The following is a 7,979-nucleotide window of genomic DNA, read 5'->3' on the forward strand; positions in this document are numbered from 1 at the left end:
TTGTTGATATGGTCAATTATGTGGATGGTTTTCCTAATGTTGAACCATCCTTGCATGGTATAAATCCCACCTGATCATGATGGATAACCCTCTTGATCATTTGATGGAGTCTTTTTGCTAGTATTCTATTTAAGATTTTTGCATCCATGTTCATTAAGGAGTTTGGTCTGTAATTTTATTTCTCTGTTTTTGATCTACCTGGCTTTGGAATCAGTACCATATTTGTGTCATAAAAAGGAATTTGGTAAGACTCCTTCTTTACTTATTATATCAAATAATTTGTATAGTATTGGGATTAATTGTTGTTTGAATGTTTGATAGAATTCACTTGTGAATCCATCAGGCCCTGGAGATTTTTTCTTAGGGAGTTCTATGATGGCTTGTTCAATTTCTTTTTATGATATGGGATTATTTAAGTATTCTATTTCTTTTGCTGTTAATCTAGGCAATTTATACTTTTGTAAATATTCATCCATATCACCTAGATTGCTAAATTTATTGCCATGTAATTGGGCAAAATAGTTTCTAATGATTGCCTTAATTTCCTCTTCATTAGAGGTGAGGTCTCCCTTTTCATCTTTGATACTATTAATTTGGTTTTCTTCTTTCCTTTTTTTATTAGATTTACTAGTACTTTGTCTATTTTATCTGTTTTTTCAAAATACCAGCTTCTAGTCTTATTTATTAATTCAATAGTTCTTTTACTTTCAATTTTATTAATTTCTCCTTTGATTTTTAGTATTTCTAATTTAGTTTTCATCTGAGGATTTTTAATTTGTTCATTTTCTAGTTTTTTAAGTTGCATGCCCAATTCATTAACCTCTGCCCTCCCTAATTTGTTAATATATGCACTCAGTGATATAAATTTTCCCCTTAGAACTGCTTTGGCTGCATCCCATAGATTTGGATAAGATGTCTCATCATTGTCATTCTCTTCAATGAAATTATTGTTTCTGTGATTTGTTCTTTCACTAAATTATTTTGGAGAATCATATTATTTAATTTCCAATTAGTTCTTGGTTTGCCTCTCCATGTAATCTTACTAATAACTATTTTTATTGCATTATGATCTGAGGTTACATTTATTATTTATGCTTTTTTGCATTTGTTTGCCATGTTTCTATGCCCCATTACATGGTCTATCTTTGTGAATGTTCCATGTGCTGCTGAAAAGAAGGTATATTCCTTTTTGTCCCTATTTATTTTTCTCCATATATCTATTAACTCTAATTTTTCTAGGGTTTCATTCACCTATCTCTTTTTTTAAACTCTTAACTTCTGTGTATTGGCTCCTAGATGGAAGAGTGGTAAGGGTGGGCAATGGGGGTCAAGTGACTTGCCCAGGGTCACATAGCTGAGAAGTGTCTGAGGCTGGATTTGAACCTAGGACCTCCTATCTCTAGGCTCGACTCTCAATCCACTGAGCTACCCAGCTACCCCTCTTATCTCTTTCTTATTTATTTTTTGGTTTGACTTATCTAGATCTGATAGGGGACGGTTGAGGTCCCCCACTAGTATGATTTTGCCATCTATTTCATCCTTGAGCTCCACTAGCTTCTTCTTTAGAAATCTGGAAGCTATACCATTTGGTGCATACATATTGAGTACTGATATTCCTTCATTGTTTATACTGCCTTTTATTAGGATGTAGTTACCTTCCCTATCTCTTTTAACCTTATCTATTTTTACTTTGACTCTGTCAGAGATCATGATAGCCACCCCTGCCTTCTTTTTCTCATTTGAAGCCCAAAAGATTTTGCTTCATCCTCTCATTTTCACTCTATGTATGTCAGTCTCATGTGTTTTTTTATTGTCACAGCAGCTTTTAATATCATATGTGTTAACATCATTTACATTAGCTTCATATTTAAGAAATACTAAAAAGAGGTATAATATTAGTTTGTAATTTAGTCTAACTTCTCTCTTCTAGGATTAAAATTGAGACTAGGAAAACCAGAGATGAGGCCGCATAAAAGATTTTGGGACTATTTTCTAAACCAATTATGTTGAAGAATATGAATTCAACAGGTACATTAATAATAACAGTCTGATAAAACACCAAGAGGAATGATGTTTTCTATGGCCAACACCTTTTGTTTAGAGTAGAAAATGGCAATTCCTTCAAGTTAAGTTTTTCTATTTTCTAGCCTGGTCTTATTGTGTACTTCATCCTACTTAAAAGTAAAAAAAGATTTAAGGGAATCAAGCATGTTGGTATAAATAAATGAAGTGCATTACAGAATGGTTACAGACTGGATAACATGCACCATTTATGTACATTTCACCTGCATAGATGTAAAGTGCCTTTCTTGAAAGAAGGCATAAAATACAAAATCTCACGCAAAAAAATGTGAGTCATTTCTTAGCACAGAGTGAATCAGAATGATAGTAACTTTGGCAGTTCATTTTACAAAGCTATTTTTTTCCCATTGTAAATATTTCCTTCATTCTGGGTCAAGTTGAGGTAAAACAGGAAGAATGAGATTTCCAAATACAGAGTCGTGAGTTATGAAGTATCCCGAAGAATGTGCATAAGCATGCTGTAAGGCAGCCTTCTGCTGCGCTGCAATATGTTGCTGTTCAGCATGATCACAAAAATCTTTGTTAAGGGGGGCCTGGAGAGGGCAATGCTGGCTCCAGGATGATTTGTTGAAGATTGGTTTTGCATAAGTAATTTCCTTTTCTCCTTGTCTAGCTCTGCCAGGATTGCTACTCGGTTCTTATTTTGAAAACCTTGTCCAGGGGGATTTGTTGCCATGCTCCTAGTTGCTGTTTAATTTTCTTCAATAGCAATTAAGGCAGTTAGGTTTAGAATGTCAAAGAGGTGCACGGCGGAGCCCCGGAATGCCTGCTCCTTGGGGAGCCAGATTTTGGAGGGCCTTATTGCTCTGCACCTGCCGGGACAAGTCCTGATCCCTCCACTCAACCCAGTTCAGCGTCTCCAGTCCACTCATGTGTGTTTCTTATAGACAACATATGATAGGATTTTGGTTTCTAATCCACTCTTCTATTTGCTTCCGTTTTATAGGCGAGTTCATCCCATTCACATACAGAGTTATAATTGTCAACTGTGCATTCCCAGACATTTTGATTCTCTCTCCTAGTCCTGTCCTTTCTACTTTCACTGTTTCTTTCTATATCAGTGTTTTGTTTTTAATCGGTTCCTATAATCCCCTCCCTTGTTGTGCTTCCCTTTCAACCCCCTCCCTTCTTATTCCCCTCTTATTGTTCTTTAAAGCCATGCCATGCTCCTCCCCAAGCCCTCTCCCTCCCTAGTATTGCTTCCCTCCCCACCAGTCCGTTTGTTACCCTTCTACTTCTCTATAGGGCAGGAATGAATTCTCTGCCCCAATGGATCTGATTGTTCTTCTCACTTTAAGCTGATTTCAATGCACTTAAGTATTGAATATTTCCTCTCTCTAACCTCTTTACTCTTACAGTTTATTGTTATTTTTCCCTGTTGGTCCCACGCACTTCTTTATGGAATATAAATTTATTCCTTTTTGTTTGTTTTCCTATTTTTCTTATTATCTTCTCCCCCCCTAGTTTTGTATATATTTATACCTACATACATACGTACACACACACACACACACACACACACATATATCACTTGACATTTCATCCTATACAGTTTGTCCCTGTTCCCTCTATGTAAACTTCTTCTAGTTACCCTGTTGGTAATATCAATTTTTAATATTTGCCAATATCTTTTCTTCTTGGGATATAAATTGATTGAACTTGTGTCCCTTAAAGAAAAGAATTTTTTTCTCCTCCCCCCATTCTCTTAATTACCTTATGTAGATTCTCTTGAGTTCTGGATTTGGGCAGCAAACTCTGTTTAAGTCTGGGTTTTTCTTTATGAATGCTTGGAAGTCCTTGATTTTATTGAATGACCATACTTTCCCCTGCAATAATATAGTTAGTTTTGCTGGATAGTTGATTCTTGGTTGTAGACCAGTTCTCTTGCTTTCTGAAATATTATATTCCATGCTTTCCGGTCCTTCAATGTAGATGCAGCCAGATCCTGTGTAATCCTAACTGTGGTTACCTGATATCTGAATGACTTCTTTTTAGCAACTTGTAATATTTTTTCCTTGGTCTGGTAGTTTTTGAATTTGGCTATAATATTCCTGGAAGTTGTCAGTTGTGGATTAAATGTAGGAGGTGATCTTTGGATTCTTTTTATTTCCATTTTTCCCTCTTGTTCAAGAACTTCAGGGAAATTTTCTCTGATAATTTCTTGTAAGATGCTATCTAAACTTTTTCTTTTATCATGATGTTCTGGTAAACCAATAATTCTTAAGTTGTCTCTTCTAGCTCTGTTCTCCAGATCTTTGGTTGAATCAATGAGATGTTTCATATTCTCCTCAAATTCTTCATTTTTAAAATTTTGTTTAATATATTCTTGCTGCCTTGTGAAGTCATTTGCTTCTAGTTGTTGAGTTCTGTTTTTTAAAGACTGAATTTCCTTCCTGGCTTTTTGGACATCCTTCTCCTTTTGGTCTGATTTTCTTTATAGACCATCTTTTGCCTTCTTTGCTTAATTTTCAAGCTGGCCAATTCTGGTTTTTAAGACTACTTTCTTGTTTTAGTTCATGTATTTCCTTTTTCAATTTGTCTTCAGCCTCTCTTGCCTCTCTTGCTTGCTTTTTGAGTTCCTGAAGTTCTTGAGTTAATTGAATTTTGAGATCTTCCAAAGCTTGTGTCCAGTTCACTGGAACTACTTCCTCTCCTTCTATTTCTATTTCATTTGCTCTCTTTTCACTTCCTTGAAAGAAGCTGTCAATTGTCATTTCTTTTCTCTTTTTCTGTTGTTTACTCATATTTTCTCCTTCCTTGTTCTGCTAGTTTGAGCAGATGTATTTAATGATTTTTGAAGAAAGATCTTCCCCCCAGTTGGCAATGGATGTTTGTAGTTACTTTCTTTGCTCTCTGAAGACTTCTTGTCTGTCCAATTGTTGGGATTAATCCTGTATTGATTGGATTAATTTTACTGCTTAATCTGCCCTGAGACTAAAACCTGGAGAGGAGGGAAAAACAAACAAACAAAAAAAACCCTCTAAAAATCCGTGGGGGAACAAGAAGGAGCATTTTTGCTGAACTCAGGTCTCCAGCAGTGGGGTCCCCTTGCACTGTCAGCTATGTTTGATCTGGTTTTCTTTCCTCTTGAAGGCCTACTTTCTCTATCTCGGTATGAGGAAGCCAAGCTGTCTGCGGTCTGGGGTTTGGCTCTCTCTAAGCCACCATCTTCCAGGCATTTTTGCTGTGTTTCTCTGGTTTTCTCCTCTAGTCACCTCTCCAGTGTCTGTGTTTAACTCCCCGAGTCTGGTGCCAGCAAGGTCCTCTCTCCCAACCAGTGCACCCCCCAGCTCTGAGATTTCCTGGGCCTCTGGAGACTTTTCACAGCATGTGGGGGAGGTGTCCTGGGATTCCCCTTCTATGCCCTCAGACCCAACAGTTCAAGAATTGAAGCCTTTTCTATGGCATACCTCTTTAGTTATGCTGCAGTAGGGTTCCCCCTGCTCTGTCCCGTTATTAGATTTGGTCTTCTTTCTTCTCGAAGCGCATTGTTTTCTATGTCAGTGTGTAAGGGTGTGGAGGTTTTAAGATTCTTTTTGTCCAAGTTGCCATCTTCCCAGAAACTCCCTTTGCTTATTATATCAAATAATTTGTATAGTATTGGGATTAGTTGTTTTTTGAAGGTTTGATAGAATTCACTTGTGAAGCCATCAGGCCCTGGAGATCTTTTCTATAATGGCTTGTTCTATTTCTTTTTCTGATATGGGATTATTTAAGTATTCTATTTCTTCTGCTGTTAATCTAGGCAGTTTATATTTTTGCAAATATTCATCCATATTACCTAGATTGCTATATTTATTGCCATATAATTGGGCAAAATAGTTTTTAATGATTGCCTTAATTTCTTCTTCATTAGAGGTGAGGTCTCCCTTTTCATCTTTGATACTGTTAATTTGGTTTTCTTCTTTCCTTTTTTTTTTTTTTTTTTTTTGGTTGTTTTTTAAACCCTTAACTTCTGTGTATTGGCTCCTAGGTGGAAGAGTGGTAAGGGTGGGCAATGGGGGTCAAGTAACTTGCCCAGGGTCACACAGCTTGGAAGTGTCTGAGGCCAGATTTGAACCTAGGACCTCCTGTCTCTAGGCCTAACTCTCAGTCCACTGAGCTACCCAGCTGCCTCTCTTTCCGTTTATTAGATTTACCAGTACTTTGTCTATTTTATCTGTTTTTCAAAATACTAGCTTCTAGTCTTATTAATTTGATAGTTCTTTTACTTTTGATTTTATCAATTTCTCCTTTGATTTTTAGTATTTCTAATTTAGTTTTCATCTGAGGATTTTTAATTTGTTCATTTTCTAGTTTTTTAAATTGCATGCTCAATTCATTAATCTCTGCCCTCACTAATTTGTTAATATATGCACTCTCTCTCTCTCTTTCTCTCTCATCTTTTTCTCTTTCTCTTCTCTTTATTGTTGTCTCTTGTGCTGACCTGGAACCTAGAAACCCCGAACTTGTAGCCTAGTAAGCTCTGATGAACTCCAAGTTTTAGGACTAGCTTGCAAGTGGGAGACCCCCAAAGCTTGTGCTGGTTCCATGTTCCTGTGAGAATCCACCCTGAAGGGAGTCTCAGGCCAAGAGCTGCAGACTGAATCATGGCCCCTGAGGTAAAAACTCAATATCCTTTTGTCTTAGGTAGCCTCCCCATTGGATCAGAGACCAACAACAGGGCAGGGACCACCCTTTTAGTCTCCATTGTGGGTAACCCCTTCCCTGACACCATAGCCTCTGGCTAGGATTCCTTTCCCAGCTTGATCCTTTCCTCTCAGTATAGCTTGAACACTCCCATTTCCTTGTAGCTGTGGTGATATCACTCCATCATCTTTCCTTGCCCCTGGACACCACAAATAGGATATGGGTCCTCCCCGAATTCTTTTGTTCCTTGGAGTTGTCATCTTGCTCAGTGGCACTCCCCAGACTGAGTAAAGGGCCAAGTACTGGACTTCTCTCTCTCCTGATTATGCAGTGGGGTTTCTCACTACTTTGAGGGTTCTGTGTTATTTCCAAGTTAACACTTGTCTTCCTCTGTCTCTGTCTCTCTTCCGCCCCCCACAATGGTCTTAGCAGAGGACAAAATATCTTTCCTTAAATTAATCAAACATGGGCAGAGAAGCCCCGCCTGGACGCCCTGCCCCCACACTGGGCTCCCTGAGACTCTGCAGGGCTCCCCAGTGTCCCCGACTCCTCCGTGGCTGCTGGAGGGAAGCCTCAGGAGATCATTCCTTCACTGTCCCTCTCAGGCCATTTCTGCCTCCCCAGCCCAGGCCTGCTTTGGGCCTCCTTCGCCCTCTTGGCCTTTCTTTTCTCCAGGTCAGCCACAACCACTCAGAGCAAACCAGCCTGTTCCTGGCCCTGAGGAGGGACATCCGGCTGCCCTGAGGCCACCTCTCCACACCAGGAACTTTCCCACCCGCAGCCCCCTCCGTGGGGCTCTTCTCTGGAAGTTCCTCTGCTGAGCGCAGGGAGCGGCTCCCTTTGGGGTGGATGTTCCTGGGCTGTTTGTATTGTCCTTTGCTCAGGCCTGGGCAGGAGGAAGAACCTCCTCAGTGATTTCTGTGCAGCAAAGGCCCAGCCCCTTCCCCATCCTCTCCCCTCTGCCTCCTCCTTCCCTCCCTCTCAGCCCTCCCAGCCCAGCCTCCTGGGGGGGATCCTCAGACAGAGTCACCCAGGAAGGGGCTGATCCAGGATCCCCTCTGAGGGCCTCTGCTGGGAGAGGAAAGGAGGTGCTGGTGGTCCTGGAGGCCCGGCATCCCCCTCCCTGCTGCTCCCCAGGAGGGAGACCTTCAGAGGCCCTGGGTTCAGATTCTGCCTCTGACATGTGTCTGTCTCTTCTGGGGCCTCCGTGTGTTCTTGTGTGAAACAGGAGTGAGCCTGGGGGACGTCCAGCCTCCCCTCCAGGTGAA

At 40.0% G+C, this 7,979-nt stretch overlaps 1 pseudogene; it reads right to left on the reverse strand.

Moving 5' to 3' along the window:
• Positions 1–2,444: 2,444 nt before the first annotated feature.
• Positions 2,445–2,868, reverse strand: LOC123239760 (annotated as a pseudogene).
• Positions 2,869–7,979: the final 5,111 nt, after the last annotated feature.

Source organism: Gracilinanus agilis, chromosome 3, assembly GCF_016433145.1.
Source record: "Gracilinanus agilis isolate LMUSP501 chromosome 3, AgileGrace, whole genome shotgun sequence".
NCBI lineage: Eukaryota > Metazoa > Chordata > Mammalia > Didelphimorphia > Didelphidae > Gracilinanus > Gracilinanus agilis.